This window comes from Pogonomyrmex barbatus, unplaced genomic scaffold (assembly GCF_055798465.1).
Source record: "Pogonomyrmex barbatus isolate J1 unplaced genomic scaffold, ASM5579846v1 scaffold6, whole genome shotgun sequence".
In the NCBI taxonomy this organism is placed as follows: Eukaryota; Metazoa; Arthropoda; class Insecta; order Hymenoptera; family Formicidae; genus Pogonomyrmex; species Pogonomyrmex barbatus.
In genome coordinates this window covers 3662105-3685897 of record NW_028297160.1, presented here as the reverse complement: position 1 = coordinate 3685897, position 23793 = coordinate 3662105, and the positions used below count along the sequence as shown (strand labels likewise).

At 36.6% G+C, this 23793-nt stretch overlaps 1 long non-coding RNA gene across 1 annotated transcript; it reads left to right on the top strand.

Moving 5' to 3' along the window:
- The first annotated feature begins 332 nt into the window (after positions 1-332).
- LOC148935104 (uncharacterized) lies at positions 333-4271 on the top strand. Its single transcript, XR_016140693.1, has 3 exons — positions 333-1668; positions 2137-3478; positions 3682-4271. It is a non-coding gene; the product is annotated as an uncharacterized LOC148935104 (long non-coding RNA).
- The last annotated feature ends 19522 nt before the right edge of the window (positions 4272-23793 follow it).

Sequence of the window (23793 nt, the reverse complement as noted above, 5' to 3'; positions counted from 1 at the left end):
TTGGGAACTGACACGTGACACGACGGTGTTACTTTTATTGCTCGACATTGCGGTGCGATTTATAATGTACTTAGATTATGGATGACTTTATGCATGACATGGCAATGTTTTTCAGAATTATATTCAGAATTATAATATATATATATATATACATATATATATAATTAAATATATATTAAAATATATATATATAATTAAATATATATTAAAAAATATATATATATATATTACTAAAAGAATTGATTCTAGATAATTTTCTGTAATTTATCTCAAGGAATTTTAATTAAAAAGATTTAAAGTAGCTTTCGAGCAACATTCTGCTGTCTGTTACAGAAAATTCCTCCTTTTACATGAAGTGAAGCGAATAAAAATATTGGAACAAGACATGAAGAAGCTTTGCAATCTACTAATCTTTTATATAATACTAGCGAGAGAGCTACGATTATATTATTATTACTAGAATGTATAGGTTGCATGATATATAAATTGCAATATAAGAAAGCCACGTAATTCTACGAATAATTTACGTATCGATGTAATTTTGACAAATTAGCTACCGTAATCCATAGCAAATGAGCAATTTCCGATCCGTTCGCGTGTGGGCAGGTTAATAACGTGTTATTAGCACTATCAGAAGCGTACAAAAATTATTGTGATATGAATCTTAGATCTGATATCTAAAGATATACTTCCACACAATAACAGACACAGTAGCACTGAAGAGAACCCTTAGGCGCTTCGTAAGAAATATAATATTAAGGGTACTTAGGACTATAATGCGATATCGATACTAAGTTACGGCTTTGGAAAATTAGAAAATTGTCCGTAAAATTTGTTACAAGCGGATATTATCAATGCAAGTTATGCTCCAGAAAAAAGAATATATACGAAATGAATCAATGAAACGTCACGGAATTAAGATCGGGACAGACGTTAGCAGCCGCGGATCGTAATTTTCGCGTATAAGGGACGCCCTCATCGGCGTCATCGTCGTCGCGTCGTCATCGTCATCGTCGTCTTCTTCGTCGCCATCGTCTCCGTAAGAAACGATTCCGTTGCCGACGTGGAAACCGCGTCTTACGCCTTGGCGGCGTGACGTCGCAATTATTCATCGCGTATGGTTGCGAGTAACAAATCGCCAGTCAAGTGGCAACACCGACGGCAGCTTGCGCAAGGAGTGAGAAAGAGAGAGTGAAGGAGGGAAGAAGGGAAGACGAAGGAGAACATATACGCGAGAAGAGACAAGTTTGAGGGGGATTGGAGAGAAAGAGAGAGAGAGAGAGAGAGAGAGAGAGAGAGAGAGAGAGAGAGAGAGGCAGAGAGGAGACACAGTGATAATGGCGGGTCACGAAGGAGAAACGCGATGCGGAAAGAGAGATAGAGAAACAAGGAGAAGAAGATAGCAAGAGGCGGACTTCTCCTACGTACGTCTAGATTCGCGTCGCCAGAACGTAAATTTAGCACTAACGCATTATGCACGCTCGGGCTGCGTCGCATTGGGCGTGCGATACCGACAACAGCGACCATCTACGCGCGCTGTATCGCTCTGATGCGTGTCGGACGTGTCATAGACAATATACGCATGTGAGGAAAGGCGTCGGTCGATCTTATTTCATGCAAATGAGGTGCGAAAGTCGAGACGTGGTCGATAGCAGTATCGTGAGTATCGTGAGTATCGGGAAAGAGTAATCGTTTTTCGCCACGTCTTGCCATTACAACATGAGAATTTGGTATCTTTTATTTACTACAGTGTTAATAAACTTAAGTGACTTTTTATACGTATGTCAACTTAATATTTTAAAAATTGGAAAAGATTAAAATAAAAATTATAAAAAATTATTTTTGCAGAAAGCTTAGAATTCGGAGGTGTTACAATGTTAATAAAATTTATTATAAAAATTATAAAAAATTTTTTTAACATTTTTTAAACAATTTCTCTTCAAGGATTGACCGAAATTAAGGCAACATCTCGATTTTTTCGGATATTACGCGCGCGAAATAGAATCATTGAAAATAATCGTAAATCAGTACTAAACAACAAGCGCAAGGTCGATTCGCACCGTAACGATCAGAAATCTCAATTAGCTCTTTGTGCTGGAGTACGCCTGGATTTGATTAATGTATATTTTACCGTAGGCTGCCTTTGTGCTTGAAGACGGTGGCGGCTGAGAAACACAATTTACGTCGACCGCGACGTATGGCAATATCTATTTCATACTCGCACGACGAGACTTTGTAACCGCTTGACGATCCGTTATGATTTACATAGATATTAACTTCAAAGACTAGACTAGAATTATTACTGAAATAACAGATCTGTATTATCGTGATATCTCTCGATTATGGCTGGAACAAATTAAATTAATTAAGGTACGAATCTGAAACTTCAAAAAATTTTCCGAGAAACTACAATGATATCTATGATGAATATTTTATATAAGGGATAAGAAAATGTACATATTTCAATTATTACATTTTGTAAAAAATAATTATTAAAATAATGGATAATACTTTACAATGTGAATTATTCAATTTTTTTTTATGTTTGAATTTTTCTTTTTTTCTTGACTCTTTAAAAGAATGTCTCTCTCTCTCTCTCTCTCTATTAGTACATGTAATTTATCTACTTCCCAGCTAAATTCACTGCATTTTCGTCTATTATTTTCTATCTCTTCGTTCTATGGTAATTTGGTCTCACAATAGTCTCACGAAGACAAATGCTGGCGGTAAAATCACGTAAATTGATGTGCCATGTACAACTGCTGCTTTCTCGCTTTATAATCGTTCTGGCTTATATCGCGCAATTTCCACAATTCGTAATATTAATATTTTGTACAATTCGCGCGGTTAGAGAGAGTGAGAAGAACCGTGTTTCCCTCGATGCTCTTAGAGATGGAATCATGCCATAATAACGACTTTACTCCGTGAAGACATATTGAGCACACGCAATAAGAAATGAAACGGCCGACGGATTTGTCTCTCGTACAAAAGCGCGGGAGGATTATAATTTGCGGTTAAATCAGAAGGAACGGACTGGAAGAAGAAGTGCCTCGACGGAACATAATCCGGGACATTAATTAACCGTGTAGTCATAATACTGTCCAATGGTAGAATTGAGCCTCTGAGAGACGTTTATTCTTCGCTCATTGTGCGGAGCCATCATTGAATTAACAAATGGAGCAAGAGGGGACAAAATTATCCACAAATGCTTTGGGTCTTCCTCCAGAGAGAGAATATCAAGCGAGGGGATTCGAGGATGCAAAAGAAAAATGAAGCAGAGACAGAGGAACGCGCGGTAGTCATCGAGAAAGGACAATCTGAAGACAAAACAATTGTACGATCTTGCGCCAACGCCATTTTCATTTCAAAATGCAACGTCATGTTGCGGAGTGAGTAAGCTAAAAGCCAAGTATTTCGCTTGATGTGTCGTGTGACACGCATTGGATTGTGCTGACAAAAGAGTACTTAGCTCTCAGCGGTAAGATACTAAATCTGACAACATGAATTTTGCACTTTATTCATTACTCTTTAGAAAAGGAATTTCAATGCTTGACGCTTGAATCAAATATTTATTACGTGCATGTCGATCTCTGATTAACATACCAATTTCTGAACGAATCATTCAGAATAAACAATGAAGCGGAACTAATTATCATAAAACGATTACCATTTAATTTTCAGAGAAACCGGAGGTGAATCTCAAAGTCCATAAAAAAGATTAGCGTCGAAATATCTGAAAAATTCATATTGACGTTTGTTGACTTCGAGATTTGTATCGATCAATTTATGGAAGATATGATTATGATATAATGTGTAGCATTCTTTCAATCGAATATCATCTCATGTACGAGACGAGATTTTACTTATAGAATCAGTAAAGAACAGAAGTTGTACGCACGCCTCTGTGCGAATCGCGCTCGCCGATCTTGCGCCCACTTGGGATAATTGTGTCGAAGACGGGGTGATTAACTGACCAGAGTGACTACGTAGATTGTGGAGATCTATTCCGATCTAGGTATCATCTTCCTTCGCAAAAGTGTTCCGATATCCAACTATTATCTTCTTTGTCTTTTGTGTATGAGACATACAGAAAAATTAGAAATTTTCTTTATGTTATTTCTATATTTTTCTCTTTTTATTATTTATTAATAAATATTTTCTCTCGCACACTTCACCCTCTTTCTCTTCTCATTATGCTAAATAAATTAATAGAAAATTTTAATTTTATTATCAAAATTTAAATATATTTATATTAATATAATTTAATGTAAAAGTACGGTTTTCATGAAATATGAAGAATATTGGAATATCATCTTTTTTATAGATTAATATTTTCCATATTATTATATTTATTACTTCATATAAGCTATATTGTTGTACGTGATTTCAGAAAATTCTCTCTCTCTCTCTCTCTCTCTCTCTCTCTCTCTCTCTCTGTCTCTCTCTCTTCTTCTCTCTTTCATCTTTCTTTTGTTGATTGCTATTTTTCTTCCTAATTTTACGTGACTGCTGACTTAAAATAAATTATCTTGTAATACACGTTATTCGTAAAAGGGGGTGGCGAAAAGAAGAAGATTCTTACAATGCACATTGACTTGTTACAAGAAGAAAACGCATTGAGCTTTCGTGCGATGATACGTATGTTACCGCCTTCTGATCTCTTTTATCTTCTCCACCTATTCCTTCTCTCGTCGCGCCTCATCCTTTTTCCTTCCCCCCATCGGCGGCGCTTCGTTCCCTTTACCGCAAGCACGCAAACTCGCAAGCAGATCTGACCCTCTCTTCTCTTAGAGAGAACAAAAGCCGACCGGCTGGCTGGCCTTCTTTTCGGATGCGACCGCGCGGGGCGAAGTCTTTAACTTCCTTTCTTTTTCATTCCGGACGGGAGATTCCATCTCTGTGGTACTTGCATTGTTTTATGTGTACGAGTGTTTAATTAGAGTATCACAAATGCAGGGAACATTTCAGACGCTATTAAAGGCACGAGGGAGGGATTATATTTATTTGTGCGTAATAATTTATTGTGTGTAATAATTTATTTATTATTTTATTTTAATTTTTAATAATTACTAATTTCTATACCTCTTTTCTTCTTTGTATATACATCATCAAAAATGTATATGTATGGAACAGTAAAGTTATTTCAAAAGCACTTGGTGATATTTTAGGATTTAAAATTGATTTCGATTTGATGAATATACGCACGGACAGAAAGACTGAAACGTTCATCCGCCCTCATAAGCCTTACGGCTTCTCCTTTCAATGAGATCTGTGGCAGCACGACTTCCTCACTCAATAGCGATCGTTCATTGCCTTCGTGATGCATCACGACGTACATACGTGGTGCAATAAGGAGACTTGGTGCGCGGTCGACGACGTTCGCGAGCATGGTCCGCTCTCTCCACGCCGCCAACTCGAATAATTCACATTGTCCGTCGGGAATGGTAGGCAGTCTACGGTTTTCTTTTGCCAATTATTTCGGGACACGTTGGTGCGAGGAAAGAAAGCCCCGCGGGGCAGAATAGATCGCGCGATTTTCTCCGGACTAATTTAGCCGCGCTCTTGTCCAACATATTCTCTCTTTCTCTCTTTCTCTTTCCTTATATCCGCGTCCCTCTCTCGGATCTTTTTCCTCTTCGTCTACGCCTCTCTGTGTCCATCGGCGTGTGCCTTCCTGTTTGGAACTCGGCTCGATTATTTTCCTCATTAACACCATCCGTACAGGTATAGCAAACGATATTTTACAACGATTGACGTTGTCGCGACCGATCGGCCGACCGATCAGTGTCTTGACTATTGGAGTGCTCGAGAGAGATTTCGATTATCGGCCATTCTCATTGTGGTTACGACAATTAATATTCCACTAGCGAATAGATGGACCGATCCCGATCAAGTGTTTACGCAATTCACATTTTCAAACTATTAACCTCGGCGCAGTTACGTTAATATACGCGTCTAATTTTAACGAATCGACGGTCTCGGTCCGCTGCCGTGCCGTTCCGAAGGCGGCGCGCGCTCGTTTACGGAAATTTCTATCGATGCCGATCTATCTGCCGGATAACGGCAGATTAATGAGTGGAGGATTAGTAGTTATTCGCAAACGACCCGACGAAACCTCTAGATTGTTTTTTTTCTCACGTCGCAATTTTATAAAGCTATGCTAAAGTAATTAAAATAGCTACTTAATTAAAACAGTAATTTAGAACATTTAATACTTTTTTTTCTTAAGTCTTATTTAATTTTTAAATTTAATTAGAAAAAAGAATTATGTAGAATAAGGATTTTATATATTATTATCTTACAATATCCAAAGATACTTTGTCAATATTAATTTTTAATCTGAATTATCTTAAAGAAATTTCTATATTATTATTTATATTATCCTTTACCAATGACACACGTTAACTTTTAGTTAATTAAATAAAGTAAATAAATAAAGTAAATTAAAATGCAAACTAGACTCGCTATATATAGTTTTGAGATCGAAATCGTCTCACCAGCGAATTCGCGCGCATTCCAATCAAAAAGTTCCTCGCAGTCGTGCCCGTCGGGAGAGATTTCCTCTTCTTCCTGCTGAGCGTCCCCGCCCTCATCGTCGCCGTTTGCAATTTTCGACGCGCCTTCCTTCGCCCAGCGAATTAATGCTCGCGGTGTTTCAGGGATCGCGCGCGCCATTCATAACGCGAATGTTATTAGTGCAGATCGGAGCAGATATACCGCCCGGCCCGCGTCGTGTGGTTAAAATAAAGATGATGAATGCCCGGCCGTCCCTCGCCGCGGCACTGGATGTAGATTAATATCGGCCCTCGCTCGCTTACTACTCTGCGCGCGCCTCCTACTAATATCTACCGCCCGTAGTAGGCAGTAGGTACACGAGGATCCTGTATTGCTTCCCCCACCCGCCCCCCCGTCCCTTCGTTTGCACTGGTAGCATCTTCTTGTCGAAAAAGCCTTGAAAATTCTTCGCATATTTTTCCTTACAAAATACGTAATCTAAACAAAACAAACATTATCATTTCTCTTACCTATTGATAATTCTTGTGTGTGAGAATAATTTTTCATTGAAAAGAACATTTATTATAATACATGAATTGTTTGCAATTAATAACGATATATATATATATATATATATATATATATATGGCGACTTAAAAGCTCGCTATTAAAGGATCGATTGATATTTTACAATTATAATATAAATACAATTATAAATTTTATAATTAATTTGTGAGAATTAAGAAAGGGATTTTATAAGTTATTATTTTATTTTGGCTAGATATTTAAAAAATTTAATCTTGAATCGAGTTTATGAAAGCAGTTGTATCTGCTCTTGTTACGAAAAACAAAAAAATTACTATTTTTCACAACTCTGTTTCTAAATAGCGCATTAAATAAATAACAATGCGTTCATAATTTTGTTCTCGATATCACACGCTTGATACACGGATCTCGTACGATTCCATGCGAGCAACTTCTTCTTCGATTCTCTTCCGATGTTGCAGATGGGAGAGTCGTTTAGAAAGAGTATATGAACGGCATTTCTCTCGCGATAACATATCTTACGTTATTGCAAACGACTATCGGGTATATAATTTTTACGAGGTCCCTCTGCAACCTGGACAGCTGCTTCTGCATTACACGAGCTCGAATTTCGAATTTGAATTATTGTAATAACGGCTTTCAGCGTAGTCTATATGTTCCGCGCGCGTTAAGGTCTGTATAAATATTCAGATACTCTCATATCGTGAGTACAATTTACCAGTGCGGGACGTTAATGAAATCGCGCATACCTCGATAAATTTGCATAGTAGTGGCGTGCATATTTAGTCGGCCGGTGATTTTAGTTTAAGCCGGGGATCAAGGAGTTCGGTCGACGACGTCGCAAACGAGTCTGCATCTCGGAGCTCCTTCGTTGAAAAAAAGCCCGACACTTGCCGATTTGTGTTTGCATTTTTGTAAAGTTTATTAATACTTCTTCACACATTTTTCTTAATGACAAAACTAATACAGTGATGTAATCATTGACTATGTAATCATTGACAGTGATGTAATCATTAATTATATAACTTTATTTTATCCCGTTTTTTATGAGTTAAAGTGTCAAGATGAGTAGAAAGTTAATGATAGTATTCATGCAGCAGACTAAGAATGTAAAGCAATTGTAATTAAAAATGGACCTTTATAAAGATCTAATAAATATTCTACATTGATTTCTCATTACAAATAAATTTCTCAATACTAATTTTATCGACGAGCATTATACAAGTCTATCCAATAGTATTGCTACAGACGTAGCTTTATCTTTAATCAGAAAAAAATTAAACGATTAAATACGCTCTTGCTCACTTAAACGACACAAAGCTCATTCTCGAGCCAGTTTAATTGGCTCGAGAATACAATTGTAAAGCGGAAGCGATCGGTCGAATCGGTGTCGATGTATAATCGACGTTATGATCTCGACGAAAATCATCGACGTTTTAAAGTCTGCTCGAGAGACTTTCTTAAGCCACCTTCGACACTAACGAACACGTGAATATCCACATGACATACGTCAGTATAATCCGTCGTAATCCGTCGCGAGCGGGTTTTCCTTCGCGTATGAAAACGCCTTCTAACGAGACAAGGGCGTACCGCATACACAGGTAAAAAAGAAATACCGCGACTTAAATCTATCGCTTCCACTATTAAAGCGGATGGTCATCCGATCGAGACGAAAGGCCGCGTAGGCCGTGGCAGGGGCGGAATAAAGCAATTTTCACAAGAGATTCATGTTGAAATTTCAACTAAATTTATCTTGCAACAAAATCTGTATGGAAATAACATGTAAAAATTGTGTAAACTTAGTTCTTGTGTAAAGTTAGTTATTAATTTACAAATTGTTTTGTACTTATTAAATTAGAAATGTGATGTGATTCAAAGAACGCAAATATTGTCTTCAAATAAAAGTTTAAATGTATACACTTACAAATATATGAATTTGATTTTATATTATAAATTCACAACACAGTTATTTCAGAGAATTATATTAAGGTAAAGATAAAAAATAAAAGTTAATAAAATTTTTAATAACGCTTGTAATATGCAATGCAACATATAAAGAAGAGGCTAATTAACGAGCAATTAATAAGTGTTAGAGATAAACGTAACCGACTATTAACACGAAGTACCAAATAATTGAACGTTTCGATTTATATTAATATCTGATATTTTATTTTTTATAGTTAGTTTTAATTTTCATCCTTATATATTAATTTTAGAATTAACGTTCAATATCCTGGTGTCTTCAAGCCTATCATGGTTTTTCCGATAAGTCAGTCCGCCCCTGGGCCATAGTCACGAGCGAAGGATGAACGATAATGTCTTGGCGACATACTCCGGACGCGTTTCAGATCCTGTTCGCGTTATCCGGGCTCGCGCGAATAGATGTACCTTTCGGTCTGAGAGAAGACGCCTTCGAGCTATGCTAGTCGCAAACCCGATCAACGTGCTAAAATTGTGACTCATAATATACCTGCCAGATATTAGATTAGATTCCAGAATTAATAATCAACCATTTCAGCTTTCATTAAAAAGCAAAAAGATCAACGTTTGTATTTGCACCTGATAAATAAAATTTGCAAATATTAATTTATTTATTGATTGATTCACGATATACGATAATCGAATTGAGATTACCGATGCAACAGAGTGAAAAATGTATGACGATGGCATTAATTGAAATTGAAATATTGGAAAATAATTTTTCAAAATCCAAACGATATACCATTCATTATACATTTACATGTTTCACAATACGTTAAATATTGTAAAATGGTAGCTCTGATTTATTGTGGTGTGTACAATGCAATTACTTTGAACCAATTTGTATTTTGAGATTCGAGCAAGCCAAAATAGTGATGTAAATCTCTCTGTGTATCATATTATTCTTTGCCTTAATAACGAATAGTATGAACAAGAAATATGATTATTTTTTTACTTATCAGTACTTATCAGTTATTTTCACTTTATCTATCCAGTAATTAATTCTTATAAACTGTCATACATCAAGACAATGGTTTTTTATTGAGACTTATTTCTGTTTTTGTTGTTTTTGTTGTTTTTCTATTTTTTTAATTTATTAATTTGAAATTGAAGTGATGGAGGATATGAGTTTATAAATTTAATATCACGCTTTGCAATATTTCTGATTTATCCAGCATTTGAAGTAATACGCGAATGGTCGAATTGATTAATTTAATGTCACAGAAAGCTATGACATTAACAATTTATTAATTAACATACATATTTCGAAAAATGTATATGATTGAAATATCATGCGATTAATAACATGTTTTGATTATGTATTTTTAAATGTTTCATATTGAGTTTAAATTAATTATTAATTTTATCAATCATATCGTATTATGCAATATCAGAATAAAATTGCTAATATCATTTTAAAATTTTAAGATTATTTGCGAAGTGTTATAAAGATATAAAGATATAAAGAGGGGCAGATTGAGATCTAAATTGAATTCTAATTGTATTTAACTTCGTGTTTGAGACTATAATATTTTAATATTTGTCAATCATATGTCATAAATTCGATATTTTCATATTTCAATAATTCGTTAAATTTTTACTCTTACTTACTCTGCGCGTGAAATTTATTAAACTATTTTTTTTAATTAATTTGCGTAACGTCTGAAAATTTCAAACGGATCTTAGCTTCATATGATTATTTTTTTCTTATTTATCTTATTTTTTCGTTTTTTCGTTTTAATGCGTGACGTTTGATATTAACAATGATTATCTTTGTCTTTGTTGAATAATTTGATCTTTTATTGTCCTGCGGCCAGTTTTTTACACTATTATAATTCCTAATGTCCCAGGCAAACGCTGCGTCATGGCATTATCACAACGAAATGGCTTATTAATACGCGAGGATGGTATACAAACTTTTTATTATCCTGATCGCGGAGTGGTCCTCTCGTAAAATACCGATCGCACTTTGGACGGGATTGTTATATGGCTATACTATAAAAAAGAGTCTATCGTTTGTTAAATTAGCTTTAACGAGCATCTAAATCATATTTGTTTCTAACACAAGCCCTGCTTATCGATTTATCTCAAACGAGTTCGATCGTTTGGAATTCAGTTTATAATACCTTTAATTAGTTACGTATAATTATTGATTCTCTAACAATTTTCATAGAATACAAGCCTAGACTCTTACCTAGACTCAAGCCTAGACTTCCATTTTAATTTCGTAAATATTCTTTTTCTAAAGAAAGTTGATTTAAAAATAAGAATTGTTTGTTCTGCATCTAAATATTGAATCTTGTATTAGTAGACGCTTCCACACACACTGACACTTTCATTGGTTAAAACTTGTGACTAGCGCGAGTCCAGTGGCCTCTGTTAATACGCAAGACATTCTCAGACGGCGTCGCCGCGAATTAATATAGCCTCGACGGTACGGTGCATCGGAGATTATAATTGCTCTCGGAATAATAAGAATATCCCCTAGGAATTATATACAGAACGACTGCGGTCTGCGCTAAAGATATTTCTAATAAATTTAATCCACCCTTGTACATGACGCGCCACATTGTGTTTTCTTTCAAAAAAGTTAATTACTTTTGTCGCCCTTTCAAATTCTACGCGACATTAATACAAATATATGAAACAAATAGAAACTAGGACTTGAGACATTCTGAATCTATTACTATCGCAAAGAGAAACTTTTTTATTCAAAAGTATATTTTAATAAGTTGCCAATGTTTCGTAATTAGCATAAAATCTCTTTACAAACGAATTTATAACTTATTGTATTTATTATTTGTATATCTTTATGTATTTTATCATAATTTACTTAGGAAATTCTTAAGTATTTTGACAGAAATACTTTTTTTTTATTATACATTAAATTCGTTTTATATTATATCAGAAATAGTCTAAATCTCTAAATATACTACTATTCTGTTTTTCTTTTAAAAATCACATTTATCTGTATGATATTTACAGCATCCAAAACTTTTTATTCTCTGCTTTTTATTCAAATGTTAAAGCTGTTGTAAGAATACTTTCATGCAATGATATATGTTGATATATGTTTAAAATAACGTTAGTATTTATCTGGTTATTTCACGAAATATTCTGATTACTAGTAGTAATTTGTTTGATTTGACCTATATTACACAATTGTTCACGGTCTGGTTTCATGACAACGAACATGTTCTAGCCATCAAGCCTTGTAACGTCGGACATTGAGCGATTGTACACGCGAACATTTAACTATCAATAAGTCGAGAATCGGGCTAAGTTTAGGCCACGAATCACGCGCAAGAGACCAAACTAAAATGGATGCTTGATTCTACGATTCTTTAATGTACTATATATATTGTAACAAAATATACCGATAGCAATGTTTAACAAGAACTTAAATATTCCGCTTAGATAATATGCAACGTTAATTGTTAATTTCTTAAAATATTCTTACGTTCGTAATATATAGATATTAAATAGTAGTAGATACTAATGTCAGATAAAGATATTATTAATTTTATTTTTTACGAGAAAATATTTTATTAGGTTTTATATGAACAAATTCTGTTAATGTAAAATTGTTATTTTTTTAAAATATTTGTACATATTATGGTCGCTTCGAGATAAATGAAGTTAAATTTACGTAAATATTCATATATCACATTCTTGTATTCTTGTGTTCTTTTTCTTAATGCCTTTGCTTTGTCCGCTTTACCATCGCCAGTATTTCTGGATTGAGCTCTCAACAGGGTTAAGGTAGCTTAAGCGTTGATTGAGCGAGCAGCTTGGAAGCCGGATTAGCTCTTTGAATCAGAATCTCAGTTGCGAAGTTGAGACTTATACACCGCTTCCATCTTATCATGTCATCGCATATCATAAACTCGAGATACATTTCTTGTTTTTTTCTGTATCTCTAATTATAACAATTTTTTATGCTTATTGCGCATTGTGCTCGTTACGAGAAATTTATCGAACCCAATTCTTTTAATCGCGCGCATATTTATACAGTTTCTCAAAATTAAGCGGCTAAAAATGAAATGCGATACTGCGCGTACAGACATTTGGTTACACAACGATTAAATGAAGCGTTTCAAATGACTTCCTGCGTTATCTTCGCCATGCGGTATCGCGCCAGAATCCCGCGTAATAAAGTTAATGACAGCAGCACGGTGGTCCACTGATAGCGCGCCGATCCGATTATATCGATCTTGATCGTCATGCTCGTGCTTACAGAGGGAGGGGAGGCAGCGGCAAACAGAGGAGGGTAGGGGGAAACGCGACATAACGGCAAGGCGGACCATTAGCTATTAAGCGCGCAGATATGTATATGAGACGACGATGCGTGGGCTCTCTCCAATCGGCGGCCACGTCGCTATATATTGCCAAGATAATATCCCGATCTGATTGGACGGTTATAAACGGAGTATTGCCGCCGCGTGCAGGTTTTAACGCCGTAACGCTGCGTATAGTCGATAGCTTTTCGACGTGCCGGGACAATATACGACATGTGACTTTCATAAGAGCGAGGCGAGATGATTGCGCCATTCCGTTTGGTTTTGAAGAAAAACAAACCAGGTTTCGATATACAGGATAGTTTCATTATCAAAAATTTAGCTTAAGAAAAATTAGGGATTTAATTGATTTTTATTTATCTATATTTGTTTCTCTCTACATTATAAAAATATAATTTATATTATAATATAATATTAAATTTAACTTAATTAAATATAATAAATTTATATTATAATATTATATTATAATATAATTAAATATAATATTATATTATGACATAATTACATTTAATTTAATTAAATATAATAAATTAAATTATAAAAATAATGTAATATGTTTCCTGCATCGAATCTATTTTATAATATCTTACATCATTTCTGAGCTATTACATAATGCAGTAGGTAACTCGTTTTGGTATTTACAACAAGAAGAAATTCTCTTTGAAGAGGGAGAGATCATTTCCGGTGGAAAATCCGATAACTTTGCTTATATTAGACAAACCGGAAGGCACCTCCTCACGGGCACCTGCGTAACGCGCGGAAATGTATTCAATTTTTCACGATGATTATGTTCGTTCGACGACGTTTACGCTGAATAAATATGCTAAGAACTCGATTCCAGAATGCATAGAATGAAGACGTTCCCTTTCGTTGCATTTTCGACGTCCTCGAGGGTTCAAGCCGCATCTGCCGCGTACCTGCGCGATTGATTCTCGACCCGCGAGTGCATTTACCTCGCAAAACGGACCGGTGAGATACAAAGGATGAGCCGAGGGTGAAAAGAAGGAGATCGGTTTGTTCCTTGAAACGGGAGCATGGATGCAGGTTGCTCTTCTCCGCGCATAATAATGAATCTCTCTCTCTCTCTCTCTCTCTCTCTCTCTCTCTCTCTCTCTCTCTCTCTCTCTCTCTCTCTTTCCCGCCCCGAACGGAAAGCGGGTTTCTCTCTAGATCCGCCCGGAGTATCCGTTGCTCGATGCAATAATGGAAAGCGTGCCTATTACTATTTTATTATCGCTCACATATGCCGGAATGCCTACTTACCGTTGCGCTATCGGAGGCATCTGAGATGCGAGTTATTGCGATTAGTAACGGGTACGCTTCTCTAGATCTCAGATACTTTATTGCGGCCCGTACAATCGAACGAAATACAAAACCGAAGATAAACCCTCGTAGTAAACTTGACGCGCGCGCGCGCTAAAATCGCGACACGTAAACTGTTTTACGGTCCGTTATTCGAAATTATTTTCGAATAACGCCTGGACGTTTCCTTATCGCCTCAGCGTTTCCGCTTATCCGCGGGTTATCGAAGGTCCAACGATAATTACCGATGACTATCTGCATCTCGGACGCGCCCGCGAGAGATCGAGAGATCCAGTTTAAACGCGGCGTATCCATCTCGGGTGCGCGACGTGGCGTGGATCGATACCTCGTTCGATGCTACATTTCAGACAATTAATCAGAACGCTCGTCGTAGGTAATCCGAGACGCTTAACTAGCAAAGTATATCCGGAAGTAGCGGAGATAAGGCGAAAGAGCGATAGCTGGCATTAGCGACAATCATCGATAACCGTTCACCGGTCGACCGGTAACTCAAACTAGTAGTCTTGTAGCGAATATTCTTTGTATCTCCAACATTGTTTCAACAATTATCATATTCACAAGACAATGTCGTAAGAAACGTACCCCGATCTGATGAAAATTAAATCAGACTTCTAGACGTTGTTTGCTATCTTATCCAGTTACGTATGCGTATTTCGAATACGTCTAAGTTTTATCTCGCCTACTCGTTCTCTTTCCTCCCTTTCTTGTTAGCGAGCAATCGTGCACGGCTATAAATTTGATTGCATCGGGTATATATGCTTCTAGCGACCAAAGAACGCGGCTATTTCGATTATATCCGCGCAGATTTGGGGCGGCATTTCTATTAATCGAATCTAAAGTTGCTTGTAGATAATTATAAGAACACATGATAGGCATATTCCCACGTAGATGAAGAAACAAATTTGCAGAGAGATATCTTGGAAATTACCTGAATTATAGATGACATAAAAAAAAATAGCAAAAGAAAGATTAAGGCAAATTCACCTAATTGGAATTTAACTGAAACGTAGAATAATTGAACGATTATTTAAAAAAATCTATGAATTAAGATAAATATATAATACTGCTATAAATATTGAATTCTTAGAAGTTGAATAAGTATAAAAAATTCTGAATCGGATATCTCCTCGGGTATGCTATTTCTGTATTTATTAGAAGATATGCCTTATTGCTTTATCATTGCTATATTGATATTAATAAGCTTTTACGACAGTGCAGATCGCACAGATGCCATTTAAGAGGTGTAAAACGTACATATCAACTTTTATCTCTCTTTGCTACGATTAACGTATTAGATCGGTACGTTATTCAAAAGTCACGGTATATTAAGCGCACGACACGTGGATCTTCAAGTTATTCCGAAGGAAGACACCCGCTCTGGAGTGGCAGTAGGAGATAGTCTAACCGAAATTCCGGCTCCTGGACAGGCTTAGTAGGGAGCATAATAAGAAGCATTATGAAAGGAAGGCACGGGACAAGATCCTCTTGCACGTTGAATTCGAATCTGAGCCGTTGGCGAACACCTTGAGCACACACGCGACGTGATTCAATGCGACTCAGCTGTTTACCCCTCCGCTGAACTCTGACTGTCTTCTTTTTTTTTTTTACGACCCCATCTTGCCTCAGGCGACTAAACTTTCAATTTTGGCACGCGTCCTTTGACAACAAAAAAAAAACGTTGGAGCCGTTAGATTTACCTCTGGCATCAGAGACGTTACGTTTCGCGTGATGAAAATTTAATTTCATTATAGTATCATTGGCGAGAACGTGGAATTTTATTTTTTATCCATATGTGTGTGTGTGTGTGTGTGTGTGTGTGTGTGTGTGTGTGTGTATGTGTGGGGGGGAGAGGCCAATCGAAAGGTATAAAATATGAAAAAGATGACAGCTTTAGTTTATTTAATTAATTTGTGTTTCAGATTGCTTTAATTTTAATATACAGAATAATTATTAAAATGTGAAAATTATCTTATATTAAGGTAAATAAATAATATTTTATATTAAAATAAATAAAAATGAAATAGGATAGCAGCAATCAATGCTGCTATACGTCAGTTAGGATTAATAAGATTCACGAAATATGATTTTCAAATATTAGATCAGAGTTTAAATCAAATATTAAATATTTTCTATTTCCTATATTGAATTAATAAGCAATAGGTAAAATTATATTGTCATTGACCATTGCAAATCTAGAATGAATGCCAAAGACTAAAAAAAAAACATAACTTTCTTTTTTTATCAATACCAAATATTTCGCAATACGATTAAACATGATTTATGACGAGTATCGGCAACGTGCAATTCATTCGTTTCAGACATATCACCCTCCCCACTTTTTTCGTGGCAGGTACATGTAGAAACGCGTACGTTACGCAAGAGACCCGACAACGTATCCGAGAGCTCTACCTGAAACCTTTCAGAAGGAGGGAAAAGAAAAAGGGAAGATAGGTAGTATAGGGATGGCACGTGCCAACTTAACCGGCAACGGAGTGGTAGCCCCGATCAACTGCAGCTGCGCCCTCGGTTCTCTTGCTCTTGGCAGCCAAGCGGCTCTTCGCTGCTTGGCTCCTGGCCGATCTTGACCCGATCGTATCGAACTCCGCGCGGCCGACCCGCTGTCATCCAAAAACGAATAACAGCGCCCGCGTTTTAAGTCTTCCTAGAGACCTCAGCTATTCTCGAAAGGGCGACAAGTTGACTTTACATTTGTGATTTATATCTCGCTGTATCGCGCCTTGTCGTCTCTAAACGAGTTAGGTCGTCGATTTGACTAGAGATATACGAAGAAATATGTCTCTCAAATGATATCATAAAGCACGATTATTATTTTGTCCTTTTCACAACTTGTCAATGGTACCGCTACAAGAAATATTTTATAGATTGAAACAATTTTATTTATAATTATAATTCTGAAAATGACATAAGTTAGATAAATGTAATTTATTATGAGAAAGTATTGTATATTGTATATTTCCGTAATACAATTTATTTAAAAATATATATATATATATATATATATATTTTCATATATAATTTCATGAAATATAATTATTACAAAATATACATTAACATAACAATCATAATATTATTATTATATTTCAATTGTATTATTGCTAATCATATTATATAAAAATATAAATGTGTGGATGTGAGATTACTCTCGGTAAACATAAATTTCAATAAAATAATGCTTTTATGCAGTTATTTGCGCGTCTGCGTAGCTTCTGCAAAGAAAGTTTACTGTTGCCACGTGCATCTGGCAGAAGCCTGTCGTTAGCACCTATCTCATCGTGTGTATAGGAAAAGCGCCTAAGGCCACCCTCGCGCCGTGTTTAGACACGGTCGCTATTCGCTTGATAAACGACCAGTGGGCGGCTGGTCAAGCGGCCAGTATACAACGTGTTGTCGGTATTGTCGTTGCGTTGTGCTAACTGCGCGGAAACACGATGTGTACACGATTAGCCACCCTCGTAAACTCTGGTTAAGAGGGGTGCCGCTTCGGCCACCTTCAAGGCGGCGTGTCCTCACGCGCGTATATCACGAGGGGAAACGATGATGACGACGACGACGACTACCAGCTGGTGCTATAAGAAGGCGTCCTCACAGGATTTTCGTCTCCATTGTCCTCGTAAATGCCTCGCGTGAATGTCCGATCGTCACATGCTGCGTTTCAGACGGATGTAGACGTTTAACTTCGATTTTTTATCAATGCCGCGTAACCCTCCGTCATTTTTTTCCCTCTCAAAACAATAATGGCCTTTGGCAGTTACGAAAGAAAGATAATATATAACGTTACCTACGTTCATCTAGACAGTCACGTGAGTTTATCGTCGAATTTCGAGATAAAAATTGAAGATGATGAAATTTTGCTGCACGATCAAATGTCGTAACTAACATCAAGCAAATAAAAGTGAATAAAAAATACTGTTGTCTAATAATAAATATTTTGCTTAATATGAAATCGTTAAAAAAATTGCAATTTCATCTATTTAAAAATCAACAAGAATAATAATTACTAGATTATTTTGTAATAATAAATTGCACTGTCTTATCTAAGGATCTTACAATATTTAATTCTTGTATTAAATTAAATTAAATATTCTTATATTAATTTTAATGTATTTCTTCATTGAAATTCTAGCGCACTTTTTTTTCCAGTAATAGTTAAATTTAGAAAAGGTTTCGATACGGAGTATCGAACCGATCGGCAACAGGCTTCCGTATTTCAGAAGCCTTATTTCAGATTGTATGCTGATCTCGTTTTCTCCATATAGTTACGTTTCTGAATATACGTTCACCTTTTCAATTATGTCGGACGCTATCATCGCTACAGCCGACGCTACAGCCGTAATCACTGTCGGCGTACATTTATCGGTTGCACAATTAAATTATCATAGCCCTTTCAGGAAAGAAGGCTTTCGCGTTGATCCAGGAAGGAATAAGCCTCGGGCCAATATCCGAGAAACCAGGCTCAACCCGCCGCACATGCAAGATAATTTATAGAAATATCCACCGTTGCAGGACTGGTTAATGCCGCGACAGGAATGCATTCGGTATTTCTACATGTTGTGCTCGGCATAATGCATCTCGTTTTCTCCGACCGACGCTTTTGAAGTAACCGACCCACGTAAAGATGTTTCGCAAAGATTTTCTATAGATATAGAGCGTTCTCGGAGTTAAATATAGTTTAAAACCTCTAGAATCTTACAAACATAAGAATATCCTGACAAAAATAGAATTGAAATATAGAAAATGTGTATTCTGGATTGAAATTTTTTCTCAGCAGCAGAAAAATAATACCGCAATATTTGGCTTTCATATATTCGATATACTAGATTTTGTTAATTAAATTTTACAACATTTTTGAAGTATTATCGAACGTACGTTCCTTACCTAATTCTCTTTACCTAATTTAATTAAAGCACAACTTGTCCGTTGCCTGCCGCAGCTGCTTTTTAAAGTCGTTCTGAATCGATGGAACGTTGATCGTAATTGGCGATTTAGAATTAGGAACAACATCGAAGTGGCTCTCGAGTACACGGGTGTATCTTACACGGTGTAATACTTACGGCTCTAGATCGACATTTCTTACGCGATAAGTACGCAAGTACAGGTGTAACGACGGAAAGTACGACCCCCTCCCCCCCGGACGCGCGCGATTCACATTTCGTTCGCGTATCGAGAACGTATAGGTCCTTCGGGGTCGCGCGATACTCGTTAATTAAAATAGCGAGCTGTTAGTCCCGTATTAACGCCGGGTTTACTGCCGCGTGGAATTCATTGAAACGTGCGTACGACCGTCACTCAATGTAATTACCCGTACCGTTCCCAGCCAACGGCGATCGCGAGCGATTCTCGTTAATGTCCAGTGCTTCGTAGCTCTCGTGGAGGCTAAGCGCGCGTTTTTCACCCGTGCCGTTGTGTGTACATAAAAGGATTTATATATCGCCGGCACAATCGCGCTTGATTCCGTTAAGCCTCTTTTATGACGGGTTTCATTTTCTACCGCCAGCGCATAAAACCGATGATACAACGGGCCCGCTTTGCAAATATTCGCGATATCATAAACCTCGGACGATACGATACTTTAACTCGGCCTCGGGACAATCAAAAGCTCTATCAGAGCTAATCGAGAAGGGGCTATAATACTTTCTATCTCTTGTCGAACTCAAGCAATTTTTGCAAAATTGATAATAATTTCCTTCAAAACAAAGCTCTGATATTGAAATAAAATTGTTAGATTTAGAAATATAATAATTGAAATAAATATTTTTAAGTCTTAATATGATGCGTCTTCTATTCGATTATAATATTAAAATGTATTTATGTAAATGTATCTATTAAAATGATCAACATTATTAATAAAATTGCTCAATTAGTATAATTATACTTGCGATTGTTGATGATTTTTTGAACAAAAAATAGCAAATTAATAATTTCTCAGAAAAGAAGTTCTATGTGAAATTGTTGTGCCGCGTTCATTTTCACCAAATTTATTCAATCATGAGAAAATAACTTTTTTACTATATGCAATTTTCATTAAAGGTGTTCGATTTGATCGCGTGACATCGTCTTAATTCGCAATAGAACGGCTGGACGAGCAGCTGGTTTCATATAACGCGCTGATTTATAGACGTTAATTAAATATCAGGTTTGCACGATTTCAATTCGAGTATAGTGAGTGAGGTGAATGCTTCTTACGCGAAAATACATGTTGCTATCATCGATATTTTTGTCATATCGCGATGTCTATTGTGAATTTATAAAACGCAATTCGCAATTTTAAAGCGCGATGCTAAACATATTTTTTCTACAGATCGATTATACAGCATATTATTTTTAAAAAAATAATTTTATTTACTTTCATCCTTAATTTTCAAATATGGATATAAATGTAAATTTAAAAAATATGATGCAAAATATTTCAAAAGTTCTCGATTATAAGCCGTACATTATAAATCACTTGATCTCTTTATTTTTTTAATCTAAACTGCTGATGTCTTAATATTTTTGGCCTCTTATAAATATTGATGGTTGGAAAAATATCTAGTTCTGTATATCTTATATATGTCTGTTATTTTAAATTAATACAACTTCGTCGCGTTGAACGGTGGCTGTGATAAAGAGTTGCCTGCTATATCTCGTTGTCTACAAATCAATTTTTGATTTCCTCGCGCATCGAGCTCGCCTCGAAACAGCAGGTGGCCTTTGGATCCAATTTTAAGGGCGTTCGTGCGATGAATCTCTCAGATTTATACGGCCTTTTTAATTGCGTGCGCACGGGACGATCCGTAGGCGGCGCAAATCACCGCGAAGAGAACTTTATTCGAATCGTATGTGCAACTTCAGAAGATCTAAATCTTCGACAGAAATCATCCTATAAAGAACGTACACGCATTCGTGTCTCTATATGCGACGAGGAGTACGTCGAGAAAAAAATGTCACGTAATAAACAGATCCAAGCCCTTTGCAATTCACCTCCTGCATTTCTGAACAATTTTAAGGGCATAACAATATTATTTCGGAGATAAGATCTCGAAATCATTTGCGCTCAGTAAAAAAAAAAGAAGAACGCGGTGGTATATGAACCGTATACCTGCGTGTTTCACCACGGCCGCTTCTCCTCTTTCCTCCTCGCCCTTTCTTCCTCCTCGCTCGGCCTCGAAGGCTCGTGTTCAGGCCACAATTTGCCCGGCAGGTGCTCCAAATTGAAAACCCTTCGTCTACTCCGCCCCTGAAGTGCGTCGCCTACGCGCCTCCTCGGTACGAAAACCGCCGGTTATCGCGCGGCTTTCCATCGCGCGCCCGTTAAATTCTCGCCGCTCGGCCGATCGGTCGATGGTATCGCGCCGAATAAAGTAACGGACGGGCCGGTAATTGAGCAACCGCCCGCCGCCAGTCGCGTTTGTAATCTACGACCGGATTGTTCGATTCGGGCGATTTGTGCGCGCGAGCGCACACGCGGAAAGCCTCCTTACGTCCCAGCGTCGCGAATAATTAATCTCCGCGGGGAATTATTACCATTTACGCGCGACATAAATCTCGCGGTCCGCACGCCTTTAGAAATCGGACGGATACGAGATCTACAAGCGTAACACCGAAAAGTGTACCGAGTTGATCGGCAAATTACGTGATTGGATTGGAAATCGGAGAAAGATCGATCGATGTCGCTTTCCATTCGCACGTCGCACGACAATAAAATAATGAACGGACGGCTTATTGCATTGACTTTAATAATCTCTCTTCAAGATTCGACAAGGATATTGCTAGAAAACATTCCGTTACTTAATATTTGCCTAAGAGATTAATCTTCTAAAATGTTTTTTTTCTTTTTTTTTTTAAGTCAAAGGTCTTCATGTTACATGTTTTTCCTACTCTATAAATTTTACACTTCGTACGCTAGTAAAACATAAAAATTCACTTTCTCTATCTTGAATTGTTTAAAAAATGGAATTTTTAAGTACATTTATAATTGGATTTTCTAAAAGGATTAAAGTCAGCTTTTTTTATAAATCACCATGTTTTCTCTTCACAAATTTAATTGATATCTTTATATTTAATTTCTATTTAACAATTTTATCGATAAACCTAATCCATGGAACATAATCTATATGCCTTTAGGAAAACATCATTTCGAGTTTAAAAAGATATCGTGGCGTTGATTAAAAATCGTATATCCTAACGGCGACGATCACATAAAGACTCATAGCTCCTGCGTCTTGTCTGGTTAGCATTTTCAAACAATATTCTCGGCAGTCTCGGGATACCAGTCTCCATAAACGATGGGGACATCGTTCCTGCGCTCGGGTACACTATGTAAAGCGTAAGTCTCGCTTCGGGTGGTGCCTCGTTAAAAGAGAGCAGCGGTCATATCTCCCTGTTGTAACACGAAACCACCGATACAAGAAACGGAACATTTCCGGAAACGTGCGAGAGAAAGAAATTATCTCCCGCGTTATCGCGCCGGTAAAAGGCGTACGTTCTTTCGAGATACGAGTCCTTGCTCCGGGTGCCACTCGTTTAATAACGAGTCGTCGCTATGATTATTATTCTCGGTTTGTAACAGGAAATCTGTCATTAATTTCAGAAGTTACGGGTATAACCACGCTGAATTCTGAGTTACGAGACAGTGCGACAGCGTCGCGCGTTCCGGACAGGTTGTCCTGCATTAGCTGCAAACAGTGCAAAATATTTTATGTAGATAGCAAGCTGTCCGTACGTGCTATGACAATAACTTAATATTTATTTACGAAACATACCTTCGCTTTACTACGGACATAGTCCATGAAGCTACATTGAAGTAGTAAATTATTTATCCTGTACCAGAAATTTTATTAACAGAGAAAAATAGTAGAATTCTCTCTGAGACGTTTAGAATCTCTTATATCATATTGTGATGTCTTAACATCACGTAATATTATGACACATTCATAAATATTTCACAGCAACTTATTTTTTTCCATGAAATATTTATATCTGTAATATAAATATAATATAAATATTTATCTTTCTATCTTTCTTTTACATGACGATACGATATAAAAATTTTTTTCATATACCTTTACACTTCTACATCTGAAATATTCGAAAGCATGAATAATAATTATTTGTTACTATTAATTTTTAATTATCTAATGAAAACACTTGA